Consider the following 22,693-nt stretch of genomic DNA (forward strand, 5'->3'; position numbering starts at 1 on the left):
CAAAGTGTTTTACAAACATTTAATTAGTTCATGTTGGACTTTATACTGAAAGTTGAAAGACCAGTTTTCAGGGTTCATTTTAGCAGTCCTGAAGTGTTAAGGGGCGAAGTAGAAAAATGCAGGTGTAAGCAGCTTTTCTCACCTCTATGGTTTTTGTTATATCTTCTGTTTGATGTGAGGGAATGAAGTTATGGATTGGAAAAAGACACCGATAAAATGGTTGGGAACAGACATGGATGGTTCACTTTGAATGCACCTTTCTGTTCTGTAGACCCATGAAAATAAATTGTCTTAATTCATTTCTGAGAGCATTTTGGAGACTAGGATGTGATTGGAACAGACTGGAAAATGAATGGACCTATTAATACATACGAATTTCCAGGAAGAAAACACTTTTTTCCCTCTCTTAAGCAATGATTCTGTGACTGGATACTGTGCTAGTTTTCTCATTACCACTTGTTGCTTAGTCCCTGTCCTCCCCCACCCCAGGAAAGTGACTTTTGCTTGGCATGTTTGTGTACTTGGAAGAGACATTAGTTCTAGTTTTCTCTCTCAGGTGTGAAATAATTTACTAGTGACTTACTTTTTAAATGAAAGGACTTTAAAAAATTATTTTACTATATATAACATATTAATACACTGGATTCTATTTTCTCAATTAGCAAACAAGATGTAGGATAACATTTCTCCTTGTATTCCCCAGAGTCTCAATATAAGACATCTGTCTTTTACAGGATTTAGTTTCTTGGGACATCTGTGATACTTGTCCATGAGAAGACCAGTGTTGCTAAGTAAAGTACATTTACTAGGTTCTATAGGATCCTGGCTCAAGGCATTCACTGTTTTCTTCTAATTTTGTGTTAGCATGTGTGAATGTATTTCTTCATGAGAATACAACAGGATCTGGTTGAGGGATAGGTTTGTGGTTACATGGAGTGTCCACAGAAGGGTGGTTAGCATACAGCTAACCTGCCATCAGATGTCAAAGTGATCTGTTTTGGAGTTACAGTAATTTAGAAGAAAAAATATGTAGATTTATGACAGACACAAGCTAAAGCTTGGTTTTGGACTGGAAGTGAATGCTTCACATTAGTTCTGTCTGCTATCACTCATTTTGCTGCTGCTGGCAACTATGGTGTGTCAAGATTCTTACCACATAATATGAGAAAAGATGTTTTGAAGAGAAACTGCTTCTCTACTACCTGCTTGTAGGCACAGCAACACTTTTATTTTGCAAGCCCACCAGATTGCCTTTTTTTTTTTTTTCCCTTGGTGAGATAGGGTCTCACTCAACCCCAGGCTGACCTGGAATTCACTGTGTAATCTCAGGGTAGCCTCGAACTCATGGCAGTCCTCCTACCTCTGCTTCCCAGGTGCTGGGATTAAAGGCGTGTACCACTATGCTCAGCCAACTTGCCTTTTTATTGAATCCTAGAGGTGGCCAGAGCAGGCTATAAAGCTTAAGCTCTTGGTCAAGAAATGGAAGAAAGGATGTTTCCATACTACTGAGGAGTCTTCAGTATTTCAGTGTGTGTGCTTTGCTTGGAATAGATGATTTCCTTACTATTGTTGACAATCATGTTACTATACTTTAAAGATTTTTTTTTTCCCTCATACTGTGCAATAAATAGGACCATTTGATAAATATTGTGCCTGAGTGGTTTCCTAAGGTGCACCATTTCTGTTCATCATTGGTTATAACCCCAGCATTCAGAAGAACTGGTTAATCTTTAATCTGTCAGAGAAATCTTAGTATGTGGTGGCAGAAAGGAGCAAAATTCTGAGAGCTTGGCCACATAAATTTAATTACATTTTTATCACGAGTATGATATGTTATTTTAGTGTTGCCACATAAGAATAGCCCTGAATTTTTCCCTTCATTAGATAATGTGTTTTTTTTCATTTTGTCTTTCTTTTTTGGTTTCTTCTCTTTAAAAAAAATAAATAAAAAATTTTATTTATTTAACCACTGAGCCATCTTGTCAGCTGCTGTCTTCTCTTTTTGAATATGGCCTTCGTAAGTGAAATGAGTTGCTTGTTGGTGGTGAAAACCTTTACAACATTAAATACACTCATGTTTAAGCTTTTCATTCTTTTTTTCTTTCCAGGACTTATGTTGCCTGGGAAAGTGTTGCACAGCTGGAACTTGATTGATGCTGTGTGTTAACTACAGATAACTGAGATTGGCTTAGGGAAATATTTAAAGCTTACATTTTATTTATTATTATTTTAATTTTTTTTCCTGCTTTTTTTCTTTGTTATGTACATACTTAGTGTGTAAACAGCATGTGTTGGTGCCATTGTTAGCCTCCTCCTTGTCCTGTCCCCTCTGAAGGGACCCTCTTCATTGGGGACTATGGGTCATGCATTGTGGGGGTAGCCATCAGTTAGGGGGAACAGGCATTGTCTCTGTGTATGTCCCAATTTGTGGCTCTAACAATCTTTTTGCCCCCTTTCTGTGAATCCAGGTTCACCAAGGAAGCAGCACTTTTGCTTATTTCCCCAATTACTCTATGGTTTCAGCTGGGGCCCTGGTGTGGTATGATGGGCTGATTCTTTCCTCAGGTTCTTCATCTGTGGTGGTTTGGTTCAAGTGTCCCCCATAAACTTAGGTGTTCTGAATGCTAGGTTCCCAGCTGATGGAGATTTGAGAATTAATGCCATCAGGAGGCAGTGTATTGTTGGGGCAGGTGTTACAGCCAGCTTTCCCTTGCTAGTGTTTGGTACACTGTCCTGTTCCTGTTGTCCACCTTATGTGGGCCAGGGGTGATGTCCACCCTTTGGTCATGCCTTTGGTTTCCCCTGCCATCATGGAGCTTTCCCTCGATCCTGTAGGCCAAAATAAACCTCTTTTTCCCACAAGCTGCTCTTTGTTGGGTGATTTCTACCAGCAATGTGAATCTGACTACAACAGTGTCCATCTGAAAAAGAGAAGCAGATTCTCCAGTGACGAGTGAGTTCAGCACCAGATAAGTGGGATAACCATCATTGTTTTAAAGAGAATTTAATAGGTGTAGGCCCTTTAGTAGCCCAAGATTTCTGGGGCTTCATATTGGAGAGGGAATTTTTTTTTTTTTTTTTTGGATATGATTCTGACTGTTTCTCAGTTCCAGCTATGGGTTCCGTTCCACTGAGCTGATTCATTAGCCAGTTCAGGAGCAGTTGGTTACCCACCATGGGTGTGTGCCACTATTACACTTGAGTGAGCATCACGTGAGGTTGTTTGCTGCTGAGTAGCTTAGACCACAAGTTGATTGGACAGGTGTTGGCCATTTTCCTCCAGTCGTTTATGTAGCACCTTCTGGCACTAGACAAGCTAACTGTCTAGGGGACTGACTCTCTTTCAGATTCCAGCTAGGTCTCTCTATGTCCATACCAACAGCATATGGTGTCTTTGGCAGTAAGGTCTCTAACCTTTGGTGGGTAATCAAGTACTCTGACAGAAGTCTGTCTTCTTTTGGGAAACCTTATAGGTCTCTGTGATCAACAGAGACCTTTGTGGTTGGTAACCACATCCTGGTACTTAGTGTTACAGGTCAGCCAGCACCAAGGTAAAAGAAGGAAGAAAATGACAGGTAATATAAAAGAGAAAAAGAGAAGAGAGAGAGAGAATCAGAAGAAGATTAAGGTTAGTCTTCATCATACCCTCTCCAGGGTGCTTTGATTCAGGTATTCCCTCTAAGGACCTGATGAAAGTTCAGCCTTTTAGTCTGTCTTTCAGGATATAGGATTTTATGGTACCAATTCCATTTGGGTCTAATTTTGTGTTCTCCTTTTCACCCTTGCCCTCCGTTCCTGCCCCACCCTCCCTATTGTCCGATGTTCCAGATGCCTATTAAGTATGTCAGCATTTCGGGCAGATCCAGATTAAGAGCCACAGATGAGTGAGACCATGTGACGATTGTCTTTCTGTGATTGGCTGAATTTGTTGAGAATGATCTGTTCCATGTTTGACCATTTTTCCTCAAAGTTTATTGTGACATTTTTCCTTACTGCTATGTAGAATTCCATCATGTAGACATGCCACATCTTAGTTATCTTTTGTCTATTGATGGACATCTGGGTTGATTCCAGTTCTTAGTTATTATGAGTTGAGCAGCTATAAACATGGTTAAGCAAATATCTCTCAACTGAGGCATGGAGTTTTTATGGTAATTTCCCAATAAGGGAATAACTGGGTTTGTTGGTAACTCTATAGTCAACCTTTTTAGGTGTTTCCATATTGCTTTTCATAGTGGTTGTACCATCTTACATTCCCAGTAATAGTGAATGAGGGTTCCTATTTCTCCATATCCTCATTAACATTTGTTTTTATTTAATTTTTTTTATGTTTGCTATCCTTACTGGGGTAAGGTAGAATCTCATAGTTGTTTTAGTTTGCATTTCCCTGATGATTAGTGAGGTTGAACATTTTCTTGTGTGTGTTTGCCATTTGTATTTCTTTCTCTGAGAACTCCCTGTTCAGTTCTCTGTCCCATTTTGTAAGTGTGTTGTTTGACTTTTTATTGTTTAGGATTTTGAGTTCTTGTAGCTTCTAGAAATTAGGCCTCTGTCAGTTGTATAGCCGGCAGAAATTTTCTCCCATTCTGTGAGTAATGTATTGGCTCTGCTTATTGTATGTTTGTCTGTGAAAAAACTTTTCAGCTTCATGAGAACCCAATGGTTGAGTGATTGCTTAATTTCCTAAGCTACTGGGGTTTTGTTCAGGAAGTCTTTTTCCATTCCTATATCATGAGAAATTCCTTTTAATTTTTTTCTTCAGTAGTAGCTGAGTTTCCATTCTTACATTGTTTGAGGTCTTTGATCCATTTGTCTTGATTTTTGTACATGGTAAGATGAGTGGATTGAGTGGTTACCCAATTTGTCTAGCACCATTTGTTGAAGATTGCTGTCTTTTTTTTTTTTTTCCAGTCTACATTGTTAGGGCCTTTGTCAAATATCAAGTAGCTGTAGTTACTTGACCCAAAGTCTGGGTCCTCTATTCTGTTCCATTGGTCTATAATCCTGTTTTTATGCCAGTACCATGCTGTTTTTGTTACTATGGCTTTATAATATTGCTTTAGTTCAGGTGTGGTGATGCCTCCAGAGGTGCTTCTTTTGCTGAGGATGTGCTTGGATATCTGAGGCCTTCTGCCATTCGATGTGAATTTTGAGATCATTTTATTTTCTATCTCTGTGAAGAAAAATGTTGGGATTCTTATTGGCATTTCATTAAATCTGTATATTCCTTTTGTTGATAATTTCCTTGAATAAGTTCTCCATGCCTTTGGTCTGAATTTCTTCCCCTTCTGGTATTCTCAAGATCTGAATGTTGGGACATTTAAGGGTATCCCCTAGTTCCCTTAGGTTTTATTCACAACAATTTTTGAACTTATTGAAAGTTTGGGACTCACGAGCTGTTTGTTCTGTTTTGTCTTCCAGTTCTGAGTTTCTGTCCTCCATGTGGCTGACCCTATTCTAGAGAGTTTTTATAGAATTTTGGACTCGTTCAATTTGGTTTGTATTTTCTGTTGCCTTTTTATGTGTAGTATGTCTATCTCTCTGTCGAGTTCCCTTTTCATGTCATTTTCTGATTTTCTTAATGTTCTTGGAATTCATTCTTGCATTTATTTATGTCTTCACTGAGCTTAGCCAGCTGATTATTGAGGTCCTCTTTTTCTTTTTTTGCTCTCCTTTATATCATTTAACTATCTTTGGCATACTTCCTGATTTTTTTCTATTAGGTCTCATGTAGTGAGGACAACATTCATATAACTATTGGATATTTGACCTTTGTTAATTTTCTGCAAGTTCTCCTAATTGCTTGGCCAGAGTTGCATAGCTTGTATCTTCATTTTGGGATTCTGATCCTATTGTCTGTTCTATGTTTTGATAAGAGACTTTCATTGTGGGACTGGGCCAACCTCATTGGATTTACTTGAATTTGATTTTTCATGTTAGTACTTTTGCACTGTGGTCTGCCCATCACAGTGTAGGAGTCTTATTTAATTTAGGAGGAAGCTGTAGTCTACTCTTGAAGGGTCTTCAGTGATTATTACCTTTTATGTTTGCTTTGACTAGGCTTCTTTTCTTATGGCAATGGGCCTGTCTGTTGAGAGGGAAGGTGCTTGCAAGCCTCTGGTGGGACCCCAGGGACCTAATGAAGGGGCTTGTTGGTCAGTGGTTCGGGGTGTGGGACCACATGGTCAGGTGGTCCAAGGGGGTAGAGGGTAGAGGGAAATGAGACAAAGAAGACTTGTGTTGCAGTGGGGTGGCGGGATGGGATTTCATGGTGGTTCTGCAATGCTGAGGGGTGAGGGGATGGGACGGCAGGGTCCCTTGGGACCAAGTAGCAGGGGGCGGATGGGACTTCTGGGTCCTGTGACATGGTATGGCTGCGGGTTAGGTGGGGGCAGTGGTCCATGTGGTGGGAAGGGGAAGGGAAACTGAGGGAGGAGGGAATGCTAGGGATTTGGTCTCTGGGTAGCCTGCAGGAAGTGCAGGAAGACCTGGTCTGCGCACCATGGGGCAGTGGGTGGGAAGGTGGTTATGAGCTGGTCGTTCCCAGTGGTGGGGTGAACACTAGCCTGCTGACCTGGGTCCGAGGAGCCTGCAGCTTACCCTTTTACATATAAGGATGTCTGAAAGTAACATTCACTTACCTTTCTGAAGAGCAAACTTTCTTCTGGAGGTTTTTAATTTTTATTTATGTTTTTAACCAGGATAACATAAATATGTAATTTAGACAAGACAGAAGTTTTCTTTGGAAACCTACCTGGTTGCAGCAGTATCATAAGCTGTAGAAATAAACTGAGTTTCTCAAAATGGTTTGCTAGGATGTGCTTGTTCTTTTTATTTCTGCTTACATTAAGGATTTGGTTGTTATGATTATCAGTCATTTCTTTAAATTTGTTCATGTTGTCTTTGCCCACTTATTGTTTCCTTTCTCCCAGATACCTCAGATTGCTCAGTAAATAGGTAGGAAAGGTGACCTCACGTGTCTATGCTGACTCTAGGCTTTAGCCTCCTGGGGATAGATTTTAGTAGCTTTGCTCATCCATTGCTGTATCCTAGCACCTGGCATTGTGTGGAGCACATACTAATTACTGCTTTAGGAAATTTTTGGATTGGTGGAGGATGGATGAATTTTTGCCCAAATTATGTGATACTTTAAAGTTAAAATCTATCCTGTTGAGAATGAGCATATTCTTATCTTTCTTATTCCTTCCTTCCTCCTTTCCTTTTTTTTTTTGAGGTAGGGTCTTGCTGTAGCCCAGGCTGACCTGGAATTCATATGTAGTCTCAGAGTGGCCTGTGACTGTTGGTGATCCCTTCTACCTCTGCCTGGCTGGGATTAAAGGCGTGCACCACCATAGCTTGATTTTTCTTTTCTTAGCATTAGCTTTAACTTGAGTTGAATGAATTTAAAGTATCAATTTTAAGGGAAAAGACGACCACATATTTCAGCCAATATTGCCCAAGACTCATGGTAAAATTTGTTCAGCTATTCACTAGTTTTGTTTTTTTTTTTTTGGTTTGGTGTACCACTTTATATTTTAATCTGTTCAACAGCACTATCATTGACATGTGAATGTTTGAACTGAGCACTTGCATAATTCATACATAATTCAAACAGTTGAATTGATCCTTGTATACCTATTATCCAGATTTTTTGAGAACTAGTAAGATTTTGCTATTCTCTGTATATATTATTTTAAAACTATCCATTTTATTATGATAAAATTTATATACAATATTTTCATATACCATAAAATTTAACTCTTGTTTTAATTTTTTTTATTTTTTTGAGGTAGGATCTCTCTCTAGCCCATTTTGACTTAGGCACTTCCTCTGTAATCCTAGGCTGGCCTTGAACTCACGGAATGATCCTCCTACCTCTGTCTTCCAAGTGTTGGGATTATTTATTTACTTAATATTTTATTTTTATTTATTAGAGAGGGAAGGAGGGAGAAAGAGAGAATGAATATGGGTACGCCAGGACCTTTACCCACTGCAGACAAACTCCAGATGTGTGCCAGTTGTACATTTGACTTCACATGGATACTGGGGAGTCAAACCCAGATCCTTAGGTTTTGCAGGCAAGCGCCTTAATGGCTGAGCCATCTCTCCAGCCCCAAATAAGTATTTTTTTAAAGCTGGAGAGATGGCTCAGCCATTAAGGCGCTTGCCTGCAAAGCCTAAGGATCTGGGTTTGATTCCTAATACCCATGTAAAGCCAAATGCATGAAGTGGTGTATGCATCTGAAGTTCTTTGCAGTGGCTAGAGGACCTGATAAGTCCACTCACTCTCACTCTGTCTATCTCTATTCTCTCTTTCTCTGCTTGCAAATAAACAAAATGAGAAAGTTTAAAAAATACTTATTTGTGAATGTATGTGTGTGTGTGTGTGTGTGAGCATGCTCACATTTGTGCCGGGGTCTCTTGCCACTCCAAATGAATGCCAGATGCTTGGGTCAGTTTTTGCATCTTGCTTTTACATGGGTTTTGGGGAAGTGAACCTTGGGCTGGCAGGCTTTGTAAGCAAGTACCTTTAGTTGCTGAGCCATCTCCCTAGCCTCATTTTATTCATTCTGGTTTTTTTGTTTGTTTGTTTTGGTTAGGGTCTTACCCTAGTCCAGGCTGACCTGGAATTCATTATGTAGTCTCTGGCTGTTCTTGAACCCCCATGATCCTCCTACCTCTACCTCCTGAGTGCTGGGCTTAAAGGCATGCACCGCCATGCCTGGCAGAGTGAGAGAATGGGCAGACTAGTCTGTTGTGCCTGCAAATGAACTCCTGATGCATGCACCACTTTGAGCATCTGGCTTAATGTGGGTATTAGGGAATCACACTTGGGTTGTTAGGCTATGCCAGCAAGCACCTTAACCACTGAGCCATCTCTCACAGCCCCTTAATATTCTTTTTAAAATTTTATGAGAGAGAAAATATGAATGGGTGTGCCAGGGCCTCTAGCTACTGCAAATGAACTCCAGATGCATGCATTACCTTGTGCATCTGGCTTTATGTGGATACTGGGGAATTGGATCTGGGTCCTTAGGCTTTGTGGGCATCACCCTTCCTACTGAGCCATCTCTCCAGCTCCTCTGTAATATTCATAATAATGATTTTAAATGGCATTTACATCCTAATGCATAATACTGTATAGCATGAAATGTCTCTGCCAAACATGGCATAATCTATTCCCTAGATACCAATCAGACAACTTTAACTCAAATCAAATGAGTGCTGAGTAGCCTGTTTTCCCTTCAACAGAGTAATTACAGAAATAGGACTATAAACCCTCTGTCAAGCACTTTTGTATGAAATTTGAGGTTTCTGTCAAATTAGACATGGAAAATTAAACAAAGCTGCACAGATTACTGATCTGTGCAGTTTTTGAGTTCTCCCTTATGTTTTCTTTCCAGATGTCTATTTCTCTTTAATAGTAGCACAAGAATGTTATGATTTATGTGAAGTTATTTTTGGTTTTATATCAGTAGCTCTTTCACCTCCCCACATAGAATTTAGTCTTTTTCCTTTAAAGGCTATTTTTCTTTTAAAATATATTTCCATTTTGATTTTTGTGAAGACAACACTTTTAAGGTAATAAAATATTCTAACAAATTTTGTGCCTAGTAATTCATTTGGTAGTATCTATCAGAATGTTGAATTTTTCATTCTTTTAAATTCAGATAATCATAAAAGTTTTCATTCAAGTCCAAGGATATTTGGTACATGATTTTTCATGGTCCCTGTTATACACATTGCATCCTAGCTCATGAATTCTCTGAAATACCACAGTTCCCCACCCCTAGCTGTGGTGGAGCATTATTTTGGCTGCTTTACCAAAAGTGCTGTGGCAGTATAAAGACCACCACTTTAGACCCTAGCTCAGTTGGTTATGTGCCCTTAAATGGAGGCATGTCTTTTTTATAGGCAAGCCCAACAGACCTTTTTTTTTTTTTATGAGAGAGAGAGACACACACACACACAGAGAAAGAATATGAATATTGACATGCCAGGGCCTCCAGTCACTCTAATTGAACTCCTGACGCATGCGCCACCTTGTGTGCATCTGCGACCTTGTGCATGTGTCACCTTCTGTGTCTGGCTTACATGGGATCTGAGGTATCAAACATGGCTTCTTAGGCTTTGCAGGCAGGTTCCTTAACTACTCTCTCCAGGCTAAGACATTTCTTTTGTGAATCCGAAAATAAGTAATGGTTGCTTTGTGAGCTAAGAACCCAAGTACAAATTAAAAAAAAAAAGAAATGTGTATTTTTCCCAACTCAGCATTCATGTTGAATTGTCCAGGGACAGATTCACTAGAAAATATCTGTAATTTGTTGAGAACCACCATCACTGTGTTATAGCATATCATTTCCAATCTCTCTAAGCAAGGCAGTTTTGATTTTGCTAGAATAGGAAATTTAGGCTCAGGGACTTTGCAGTTAACTAGCTTTGGATATACCTTCTTAAGAATTTTATTGTGGGAACACTTCTAGGTGCTAGGGTTGAATGATGAACAAAATACGATGCATTCACTGCCTTTGCAGTGGTTATGGCTTTATTTTAGTCATTACTATTTGATAATAGCAATATTAACTGATAATTACCACTATTTATTACTACTTACCGTGTGCTTAGCTTTTATACTAAGTGCTCTGCAAAATGTATTTTTAATTCTTACAACTCTCAAGAGATACAGTCTGTTATTTACTCATTTTAAACATTATGTGAGTGTTCATGTGTACTTTTATGCATATTGGGCACACACCTGGTATTCTGTATTTGTGGCCAGTGGACAACCTTGGAGTGTTAGTCCTTTCTTCCCACTTTGCTTGAGGCAGGATCTTGGTCTCTCTTTTTTGACACTGAGGAGGCCACAGTCTGAGGCCAGCCACTATCTGACTCTGCTTCCCATTGTGGTAGTCTGTACCAGCTAGCTTCCAGCTTTCTGTGGATTCTGGGGATTTGAACTCTGGTCAGTGGGCTTGTGGGATAAGTGTCTTTAGTCATTGAGCCATTTCCCCAACCTCATTACCCTTCCATATTTTGTGGATGAGGAGTCTGATGCTCAATAGATGCATAGAGGTGATAATGGAGTAAGGTTTTTCCTGTACACAGATCTCTCAGAGGTGTGATCTGTGGCCATTCTGTTGGATATCCAAATGCAGAGCAGAGTAAATTTACCTACTGACTTCTGGAAATGAGAATTCATAACACAGTCTCCAAAATCATAGGTGTTGACATTATGATTTCAGCAGAAGAAAGTAAGCAAATTAAGCAGCAGAGTTGCTATTTTGAATTTAGTGTAATCAGACATTTTTCTGTGAGGCAGGATGAGTTAATTGGTCTTAGCTGTGATGGCACTGATTTTCAGGTAAGATAACATTCATTAAGATTTCCTATTACAGGGCTGGAGAGATGGATTAGCGGTTAAGCGCTTCCCTGTCAAGCCTAAGTACCCTGGTTCAAGGCTCGATTCCCTAGGACCCATGTTAGCCAGATGCACAAGGGGGTGCACGTGTCTAGTGTTTGTTTGCAGTGGCTAGAGGCCCTGGCACACCCATTCTCTCTCTGTATCTGTCTTTCTCTCTGTGTCTGTCGCTCTCAAATAAATAAAAAATGAACAAAAAATTAGAAAAAGATTTCCTATCACAGCTACGTAGGAAGATTGAATTGCACAGGAAGTTGTGAGGTAGGAACATAAGGCTATCTAGCACTGCTGATACAAGAGTCTTTTCTGGTGAATGTTTTTAATGTGTATTTCTTCACTGATTTTTAGTCTGGTCTTGGTGACTGAGTGTTGTGGTTTGAATATGCAGGGCCCCATCTCAACCCCCCCCCCCCCCCCCCCCGCCCAAGGCTTGGTCCCTGGCTGGTGGTTCAGTTGAGAGGTGATTGAATCATGAAGTCACCATTAATGAGTTCATATTGGATGTGCTATCAGGAAATTGGACCTGGTTAGAGGACTAGGTCATAGTGGCATGCCCTTAAAGGGCATGTCTTCTCTCTGGTCCCTTCCAGATACTCTGCTTCCTGGCTACCATGGGGTGAGCCACCTTCCTCTGGTGTGTACTTCTGCTTTGCCATAGACCTCAGAGTAGTGAAGCTAGCCAACCATGGACTGAAATGGGGCTAAAGCAAACCTTCACTCTTGTTACATATTTTTCTCAGGTATTTTGTCACAGTGATGACAAGTGACTAACACAGAGAAAGAATAGTTTATATCTGTTAGTTAAATTGTATCACCAGAAGTAGAAATAGATGAATTATTAGTGATTTTAAAAATAATGCTCTGGAATATCTAAATGGTTACTCAGTTGTGGGGAGATACTTTTACTATCCTTAGAATCACTGCCTATGAGTTTGTATAGCATACCTGATTCTTGAACTGTTCATGTTTCATCTGTAAGTCTGCATGGTATTTTGGTTTGGATGAAGCTTCACTTTTTGGATAGTCAAGGATATTGCTTGCCAACTTGAATTGATGAGAATACCAAATAGCACGTGTTTAAGAAATGTTTGTGTGTTAGACCACCTCTAACTATTTGTTGTTTGGAGTGTATTATTTGGATTTGAATCTTAACAGGGTGTTTTCTTTCCCTAATATCTTGAAATACAGATTAATTGCTAATGAAGCTAGTCAGCTTGTCTCAGCATTCTTGTGACAAACCATTGATCATTTTGGGGATGCAGAAAATGAAGTAAAGACCATGTAGCAGGTCAGACAGTGAACAGTGCCTTTTGTTTTGGTGTTAATTTCCTTTTTGAAGCAGGGTTTCACTTCAGCCCTCGCTGAAGTGGAAATCACTCGGTAGCCCCAGGGTGGCCTTAAACGCATAATGATCTCCTCCTATCTTGGCCTCCTGAGTGCTGGGATTAAAGGCATGCACTACCACACCCAGCTTTGTTGATGACTTAAATTTTTTATTTTTATTTTTTAAAAAGTGTTTATTTATTTGAGAGAGGCAGATAGAGAATGGACATGCCAGTGCCCCTAGCCACTGCAAACAAACTCCAGACATGTACCACCTTGTGCCTCTGGCTTATATGGGTACTAGGGAAGCAAAGCTGGGTCCTTAAGCTTTGCAGGCAAGTGCCTTTAACCAATAAACTATCTCTCCAGCTCCTTAATTAATTTTTTTTTTCAAGGTAGGGGCTCACTGTAGCCCAGGCTGACCTGGAATTCACTCTGTATTCTCAGGGTGGCCTTGAACTCACCACTATCCTCCTACGTCTGCCTCCCAAGTGCTGGGATTAAAGGCATGCACCGCCACACCGGCTTTCCTTAATTGATTTTTAATGTAAATTGTAGTATGATCCCACCCCCCAACCCATTTCCCTGAAGGCTCTCTTCAATAGAATTATTGGTGTTCATTGTGGGGTAATTAGAACCTCTGTTTCTACAGGGAGCTTTGCCTCAAGGTGTATCTACCCTCCTTGTTTTTACAGTCTTCACACACCATCTTTCACAGTAGTCCCTGAGCCTTGGCAGGTGTGTTATTGGTTAAACTTGGTTTTTTGGCAGCCTTTGTATCTCTCTTATGATGTGGTTCAGTTCACTACAGTGTTTATTGCTATTTTCTTTAGTGTGGATGTCAGGCTAGCATTGGGAACAATACTGGTGTCACTGTTTCCTCTGTAATTCCTTCTGGACCCCAGTAAATGTGGTCGAGGTGGCACATTTTGATTTGACTATTCTGTTGTCGTCTTGTGTTGATGGATCTTGGATCTACCCAGTATTGTCTGTTATCTGTAAGATAAAATTGATTCTCCGGCCAAGGGTGAGAGCAGCTTTGGTTAAAGGGGACCATGGCTAGGAGCTTGAGGGACATTTTGATGCAGCTATCCACTCAGCTTATACTGGTGACACTGGGGGCTTCTCTCTGGGCAGTGTGATTATCCTGACTGTGTGGTGCTACTTTGGTTCCCAGGACCAGTTAGGCGTTTTCTTCCACTGAGCAGGCCTCATGTCCAATCAGAGGGCAGTTGGTTACCCACAAAGGCTTTCTGCCACTATTGCACAAGTGTGTAATTGTTATGTGAGTTACAGGGTCTCCTACTTCCTCATGCTGTTGGTAACCACTGTCACCCCGTAGCTCCATTGCCATAGGGGTTTGCTGGGCAAGGGGTGTTTATCCCCTCTGTTGTGTTGGGGACTTAAAAAAAACTTCATTGACAGTTCTCTTACATGCACATAATGCATTTTGATCATACTTCCCTTTAATTTTTTTTTCATTTGTTGTGTTCCGCCCCACCATAGTATTCTCAAGTTTTGGATAGTATCAGGATGAGACTAAGTGGTGCCACGCATAGTAGTTCTACTTTTTTCTTTTCTTATTTGTGGTTTTCCTTTAATATTTGCTTTGAAGAAAGCTGCATTCCAAACATCAGTATGGAAACATCTGGACAGAAGCATCTTGAAAGTGAGGCTAAGATTTAGTACTTAGGATATCTGTCCTTTGATTGGATGCCTTTGTCCTTTGCCATTCTTCCACTGTTAAGAAAATATCCCAGTTACCAAATATCCATGCAATGCAATGGATAATTGTGGTGTTTAACTATTTGGCTGTGCCCTGATGTTACCTGTACTTGAGATATTTCTCAACTAAATACTTAAAAATCACAACATTTTCATCTCTCTTTGAGATTCAAAAATCCTCATGAGAAGGTACAGAAAAACATTCATTGCCTGTTAGAATTTATTTATACTAGCTACCATTTTGTTTGAGCACATTACGGGCTTGGTTCTGAAAGACCAAGGGAGAGTAATAGACATTCCCATGTCACAAAGTACCTAACTTTGAAGAACATTTGTTTGCTCCCAAAACAAAGAGATGTTTTCTATCAGTTACATTTAAGCTCATTGAAAAAAATGTTTGTACACATCTACAAGAAATAAAAAGTTTTGGATATTTACTGAGAGATAAAAAGTTGCAGTATAATGGGAATCCGAGACCAGCTTTCGTAGTGTTTTAAGGAGATGAGTGATTGCCTGGATCTTCTTCTTCTGTGTCTGTGTCTGGTATGTGCAGTTTGGTGTGTGTGTGTAGCATATTTACTTGTGTGCAGATGTGCATGTCTCCTGTGCACACATGCAAAGGCCAGATGAAAGTGTTAAGCGTCCTGCTCTGTTGCTCAACTGCGTTTTTCCTTGAGATGGAGTCTTACTGACATGGATTTGCAGGTTTTTGGTCAGTCTGGCTGACCAGCCATCCCTAGTGATTCTCTGGTTTCTGCTTCCCACAGGACTGGGGTTGTAGGACTGTGTGACCTGCTCACCTGTGTATGCTGGTGATCGAACTGGGCAAATCAAGCCCTCATGCTTGTGTAGCAAGTGCTCTTACCACTGAACCATCTCCACAAACCCTGTGCTAGATAAAAGCATGACTAGAAATTTGTCAGGCATATGTTGAAAAGAAGGAATGGCATGATGGGCCTGAAGCTATGTAGTCTGAACTAAGAACAGACATAAAGCTTTGTGCATTGGAGCACAATGAGCAAAGATGTATAGAGTTATATTTAGTGTGGTGAGTGTGTGATTCACACAATTAGGCTGACAAGACAAGCTGGGGAGGATGAAAGTATCTCCTGTGTTGTGCTAGGGAATTTGGTTGGTCCTTCTGAAACAATAGAAAGAGTAGCTCATTATGGGAGGAGCATGGTGAGTTATAGCTGGGAGAAGGAAGCACTTCTTTGGAGAGACAAATCCATTATACTAGTTTAAGACAGGAATTTTGAGGCTCAAATAAAAACTGAATATTTACAGGGTCAGATAGATGAACCTTTGGAGTAGATGGTTCTTCTGTGACTGATAGTGGACTAGGGGCATGATTCTGGAGTGAGGATGGCTGTACTGGAAGAGGGAATGTTTGAGTTCCATTTAGATCGATTCTTTCTAAGCAGTTATTATTATTTTTTAACCTGTAAATCATTTTAGAGTTTTATTCCTCCAGAAAATATCATCTGTTTATTATGCTGGTAATTGATAATTCTAAAAATATGGAAAAATTTTAATGATGGTAAAATACATACTACATAAAAATCTACCATTTTAGCCATTTTTAACTATGTAGTTCAGTAGCATTTGGTGTATTTATTTACATTGTTGTATAACCATTACCACTGTTTGTTTTCATCTGCACAACCTACCTATTAAGTAAATAACTGCCTATTTTTCCCAGCCCCTGCCAGATACTATTCTCCTTTCTGTCCCTGTGAATTGGGCTAGTCTAGGTAATTCGTATCAATAATGATATCCATAATTTGTAGTCTTGTGACTGATTACCTCCCATAATCCTTTTTGTTTGATTGTTTTCTTGTGGTAGTGGGAATTGAATTCAGGGCCTTGTTCTTGCTAGTTCTCTTCACTAAACAAGCTGCATTCCCATTCTGCATAATATCTTTAAACTTGACTTATGTTATATGTGCCAGAATTTACTTTCTTGCAAAGGCAGCATGGCGTTCTGTTGTATGTACGTCCTAAATTTGGTCTATCCATCTGTCAGTGGGTAGGGTTGCTTCTACCTGTTGGCTATTGTAAGCAAGTAGTGCTGGTGTGAGCATTTGTGTGCAAGTATTGTATTTAATTTTTGCTTTCATTTCTTTGAAGTATATACTTAGAACACCCCAGTTGTCATAATATTCATACCTGTCATGTCTTCTGAGTGAAAAATAATACAAGCTTTACTTAATGCCTTTGATGAAGTTGTAAACAATAATTTTGTTGAATTTCAACTTTCAAACATACATTTTAAACTCAGAGATCTTCAGCTGCACATGACAAAAAGCTCTATGGACAGAAGAGATGATTCAGTGGTTAAAGGCACTTGCTTGCAAAGCCTGACAGCCCTGGATTTGACTCCCCAGTACCTATGTAAAGCCAGATGTACAAAGTGGTGCGTGCATCTGGAATGCGTTTGCAAAGGCAAGAAGCCATTCCACACCATTCTCTTTCTTAAATAATTTTTAACTCATTTATTTACTTATTTATTAGAGACAGAGGGACTCCAAGATCTCATCTGTCAGGGTTTAATTAGAATAATTGCTTCCATTATGGCATTTTCCCCATTTGATTGGAATTGAGAAAAAATTGGAATAGGAAGAGCCAACACATTTTTTTGTATATCTTATTATGAAGTCTGCTTTAAATATTTACCCCATAAGATTTGCAAGATTTATATTGTGAAAACTATATGTACATTTAAAAAAAGTATTATGGTACTGAAAGGATAGAATTACAACAGTCTTAGTAGAGTCAGTTCATAAAGTGTTGTCCTTTTGATGGTCATTGACTCGTCCTTATTCCTGTTCCTGATGAAAGCCCATTGGCTATATTGATGAGCTTGATTTGCATTCCTTATTTTTTGTTTATATGCCAGCTTGCTTTTGCTTGCAAAAATAACATTTAAAAAAATGGTGTTTGTTTTAAAGAAAGTAAGCAACCAGTCTGAAACATTGAGGTGCTAAATAGTCCGAGGTGCATAGAATTGAAATAAATTAAGAGAAAATATCATTTGAGATTGCATTTTAGCTCTTTTAATCTATTAGTGACTCTTACAGTGTGGGGAAAGTTAAATCTAAAAATAGATGGAGGCTTGCCTGTACATTTGAAGTTGTGAACAGCTGGTATGACTTTCAACTTTCTTGCCCTTCCTAACTGAATAGTTTTCCTTTCTCTTGTCCACTTTATTAAGAAGTCTTCTTTAGCTCTCATGACATGTTTGAGAAAGTTATGAAAAGGACTCGGATTAGACTACAGGAAGTAGAATAAATGACAGAACATTTGATAATTTCTGACATTGTCAAAAAGGGAACTATTTGGCTGAGAGGTGGCAAATGGTTAGATGGAGGAGTGTGTGTGTACATATCTTTTTATTTAATTTTGCCTTTGTCTCCTCCTCAGTGTGATCCGTATACTTGTCTACTTCTGTAGTACAATTAGAAGATGTAAAGGGGGCTGGAGAGATGGTTTAGTGGTTCAGGTCCTTGCCTATGAAGCCTAAGGACCCAGGTTCAGTTCACTAGAACCCATGTAAGCCAGATGCACATGCATCTGGAGTTTGTTTGCAGCGTCTAGAGGCCCTGGTGTACCCATTCTCTCCCCCTACTCTGCCTCTTATTCTCTCTCTCAAATAACTAAATAAAATTAAAAAAAATTAAAAATGATGTAAAGGCCCTTCTACTGTGAATGAGAAAATTTTTCACAGGTCCAAGAAAGGTGATAAAAGGGACTTTTACTTTATTAGTGTATTATTTTTTTAATTTCTGACTTAAAATTTATTTCTCAGTTTGTATACATTGTTAAACCATAAGGAACATCTAGTTTTTCATTGTTCCTTTGCTCTATAAGGGAGCTCTCTGCCCTATGGGACATGAATGTAGGTGTTTTAATATAGGCCTTTTAAACTTTCTAATCATGACTCCTTTTCATCTGATAAATTTTACGTAATCCTGGGTATGTGAAATAGGTGTACAAATCAAATATTTATTGATGATAAATTATAATTTATTTTGAAATAAAAACATTTTACCACTTATTAAAGGCAAAAACAAATTTTCATGTTAATGAGGTGGATATGCTTGTTTGTTTTACCATAAAGAATTAAACCTTTGCTGATTTTTTAAAAATACTTTATTTTTATTTATTTATTTTTATTTATTTATTTGAGAGAGAGAGAGGGACACACAGAAATACGCAGGTAGAGAGAAAGAGAGAGAATGGGCATGCCAGGGCTTCCAGCCCTATAAACGAACTCCAGATGTGTGCGCCCCCTTGTGCCTCTGGCTAATGTGGGTCCTGGGGAATCGAACCTAGGCCCTTTGGCATTGCAGGCAAGCGCCTTAATGGCTAAGCCATCTCTCCTTTGCTGATTTTGATACTGCAGGGCATAAGAATATCCTCAGTGTTTTTCATAGCTGATTAATATTTTTATTTTATAATCATTACTTTTGAGATTATTGGTTCATAAATATCTGGTGCAGAATAGCAGAAGTATGTTTAGATTGGTAGAATACTGGGAAGTTTTTTTTTTCCTTCTGTCATTGAACAATTAGAAAAGTTGTTATGTAGAGTAAAAAAAAAAGCACTGCAGTTCCTAACAAACAGTAGTCTAGAATTTGAGCAGAGAGGTTTCAGGCAACATTCTTCAGTGGTGTGTGGTGTGATGGCATCGACAGTGCTTCAGAAACCAAATTGTGGGGAAGTAGTGTGATGCTGCAGGGGTGAGTATTGCCAGAGACACCTCAGATTCATTATCCATTTGATTTTGAGTTAACGTTTGGTCATTGTGTATTCTAAATCTTTTACTGTTTCTAAGTTTTTCATGATACCTACAGTGTTTCATGAGCACCTATGAGATCTCAATCCACAGTTTAAGAAGTTGGGGTCTCTCCTATTGATGTGGGATTTTGAAGTTCAGGAGGAGTCTTCAAGTTTATGAATCCCAATTATGGATCCTGTTCTATTTTATAACAAAGAATTGATTAAAATGAAACTCAAGAAGGTTAAATTATTAATTAATAAGTTTATTTAGGGAGAAATCACAAACTGTGTGGTTTATTTAAGGGAGATTGGGATTTAAGAAGAAGTCTAGAGCAGAGTCATGAACATGTGGGAAGTAGGAAACACACCATCATGTGGAAAACACTGTATAGTTTATCATTTAAGAAAAATTGAAGTTTTTAGAGAAAGGGTAGAGTAGAGCCACAAGCATGTGGAGAGTTCATAAACCTCATTTAAGAGAAACTGAAGCTTTCAATTAAAGACTGGAACAGAGCTATAAGCAGGTGAAATAGGATCTAGGAGCTTGTGTAGGGAGACTTAGAAGAAACACACATAGCATTGCCTTGTGCTTCCCCATAGAAGGAAGTTAAGAGGGCACATGATAGGAACTTAAAGAAGAATAGTAGAGGGAAAATATCAAAGCCGAGACCAAGAAATCCAGATGAGAAATCTTAAGGAGGAAAGAGAGTTGTACCTGTGGTTACCCTAAGTTTAGAGCAGTTACACAGGCTTAGAGTTAGTGAAAACATCCATGTGGTTAGATCTGGAGCGTAAGGGAAATACCCACGTGGTAGATTTAGAGACCAGAGGAAAATAATACATGTAATTGAAGTGAGAACTTATCTTAGTATAAAGCAGAGGTAAGCAGAAAAGTTCCTCCAGACCAAGAAATAGTATGATGTGCTCCGCCTCACCACCCCGACCCCAGGAGGGGATAGAGGTCAGACTCATGTATATCCCTGTGGCCCAAGCCAGGAGAGGCAGGCAGAAAGAATCCAGAGAGAAAGTGTGGCAGGACGAAGGCAACAGCCTTTATAGTATAGAAAATGGATTCTTTGGTCAGATTCAGGTATGTAAGGGGAAGACCTGATTTGTTTGTAGATTTGGAGGGTGGGCCCTAGAGCCAGCCCATCTAGGTAGTATGTTAGACTGTGGGGCAGTACGGGCTCTATAGCTGGTTGTAGATCTGTCTTGATCAGATGTTCCTATTAAGAGTTCCATTCTTGTGCCAGCGTGAGGTGACATGTGGGATGGCATTTCCTGGTTCTCCCTGGGCCTCAATTTCTAACTGAAACTGCCTAAAAGAAGCTAGCTTTCTCCATCTCCTTCATTATGTCAGCATTCCAGAGGTCTTTGTTTCAGTTATAGCTAGAGGCTTGATAGGAATACCACAAATGATATTGGGCTCTAGCATGCTCGATTATCTGCTGAGGATTTTTATTTGTTTATATTTTTATTTAGAGAGAGGGAGGGAGGGGTGGAATGGAAGAGAGAAGATGTACTCATGTAGAGGAATGACAGGACCTTTTACAAACACTGTATGTGAACTCCTTATGCATGGACTACTTTGTGCATCTAGCTTTATATGTGTACTTGGGAATTAAGTGTGGACCAACAGGCTTTTGCAAGCAAGTCCCTTTAACCACTTGAGAATCCAGTCACAGATGACTCAGTGACACATCCATTGGAATAGTCAGCGTGCCATCAAGTGTGTATAGTGCTGGTGGTTTGGTGTACATGTATAGGACCTAAACTTGATTTCAGGGAACTTATAACACTTATATATAACTTACAATATAACACCAGGTAATCAGCAACTACATTGTTGAGATGCTCTGCTAAGACATGAAAGTGTACTTTAGAGATCATGGAAGAGGGCCACCTGAGCCAGTTTCACAACAGCTGAAAGAATTAGGGGTTGTTTTCTGGAAGAAGGAATGATTTTATTATGCTACTTTGAAGGAAATGGGGAAGTGTTCCCTGGAGAAGAGTAGAAAAGGCTTAAGAGTTAGGGTGGGAAGGGCTTGGAGACATGAGGTCATCATCGTTACTCTTCTGTTTTTAGATTATATATCATTTTGACTCATTTATAAGGAAGTATAATTTGTCTCAGACTTTGAACAGAGTTTTTGTTTTCTGAATTGTGGAGTTGTTTAGTAAGGAACCTTTATTTATACTACCCTAACAAGACCAGATGAAGTGTTGCATCCTTTTCCTGTACATACCTGCACAGATTCCACATTAGGAAAGAACCCAGTGCAGCTCTCTTGTCGAGAAGTGAATGTCATTGTACACTTTCCTTCCCCCCTTTAAAAATAGTGCTGGGGAGGGGCCCAGCTGGAGAGATGGCTCACCAGTTAAGGTGCTTGCCTACAAAGCCTAAGGACCTGGGTTTGATTCCCCAGTACCCATGTAAGCCAGATATACAAGTTGGCACATGTGTTTGGAGTTTGTTTGCAGTGGCTAGAGGCCCTGGTATGCCCATTCTCTCTTAAATAAAGTATTTAGAAAAAATAAATTAAAAAAAGTAGTGCTGGGGTTCAAACTCTGGGCCTGGTGCATGATGCTAGTTTAGTGCTCTGCCACTGAACTATCTTCTCCCATTCCAAACAATTTCTTACAGTGGCCTGAAATCCATTTTGGCAATTCAGATGCTTTGTAGTGCTGAGATTAAAGGTGTGTGCCACCACACGCAGCAGTTCTATGTTTTTAAAATTAGTATTGCCCTTATGTCACTTACAAAGAAAAGGTAGGTTATAAATAATTCTTAGGCATTAAAATTGTATAAGATAAAAAAAAGTTCTTGGAAAAAAAATTCAGATTGTCAAAATTCTAACTTCATTTAAAGCAAGTCCTCTATGGCTTTAAGTTATATAAGATACAATACTCCTTGCTTATCAGAATAGGAATCAAGGTAAAGCTTTTTTTTGTTTTTGTTTTTCGAGGTAGGGTCTCACTCTAGCCCAGCTGACCTGGAATTCACTATGTAGTCTCTGGGTGGTCTTGAAGTCACAGCAATCCTCCTCCTACCTCTGCCTCCTGAGTGCTGGGATTAAAGGTGTGTGCTCCCATGCCCGGCTCCAAGGTAAAGCTTCTGAGAGAGCTGATATCAACTGGTAGAGTAGATAAGTTTTCTTGAGCTACTGAGCTTTTAAAAAATACTTTTATTTGTTTATTTGCAAGCACAGAAGGTGAATGAGAATGGGTGTGTCAGGGCCTCTAGCCACTGCTAACAAACTCTAGATGCATGTGCTACTTTGTGCATCTGGTCTTATGTGGGTACTGGGGAATCAAACTCGGTCGTTAGGCTTTGCAGGCAAGTGCCTTAACTGCTGAGCCATCTCTCCAGCCCTAAGGTTTTGGTTTTTATACATAAATAGAATTTGTTCAAAAGGACTTATGATAAAGTTGTAAAATACTCCT

General features: G+C 39.4%; 1 protein-coding gene and 1 pseudogene across 8 annotated transcripts in view; one reads left to right on the top strand and one right to left on the bottom strand.

Moving 5' to 3' along the window:
• Positions 1-22,693, top strand: part of Akap13 (A-kinase anchoring protein 13) — a 283,132-nt gene that overhangs the window by 11,781 nt on the left and 248,658 nt on the right. The window lies entirely within an intron of this gene.
• On the bottom strand, positions 655-21,558 carry LOC123459476 (annotated as a pseudogene).

The sequence above is a fragment of the Jaculus jaculus genome, chromosome 3, assembly GCF_020740685.1.
Source record: "Jaculus jaculus isolate mJacJac1 chromosome 3, mJacJac1.mat.Y.cur, whole genome shotgun sequence".
NCBI lineage: Eukaryota > Metazoa > Chordata > Mammalia > Rodentia > Dipodidae > Jaculus > Jaculus jaculus.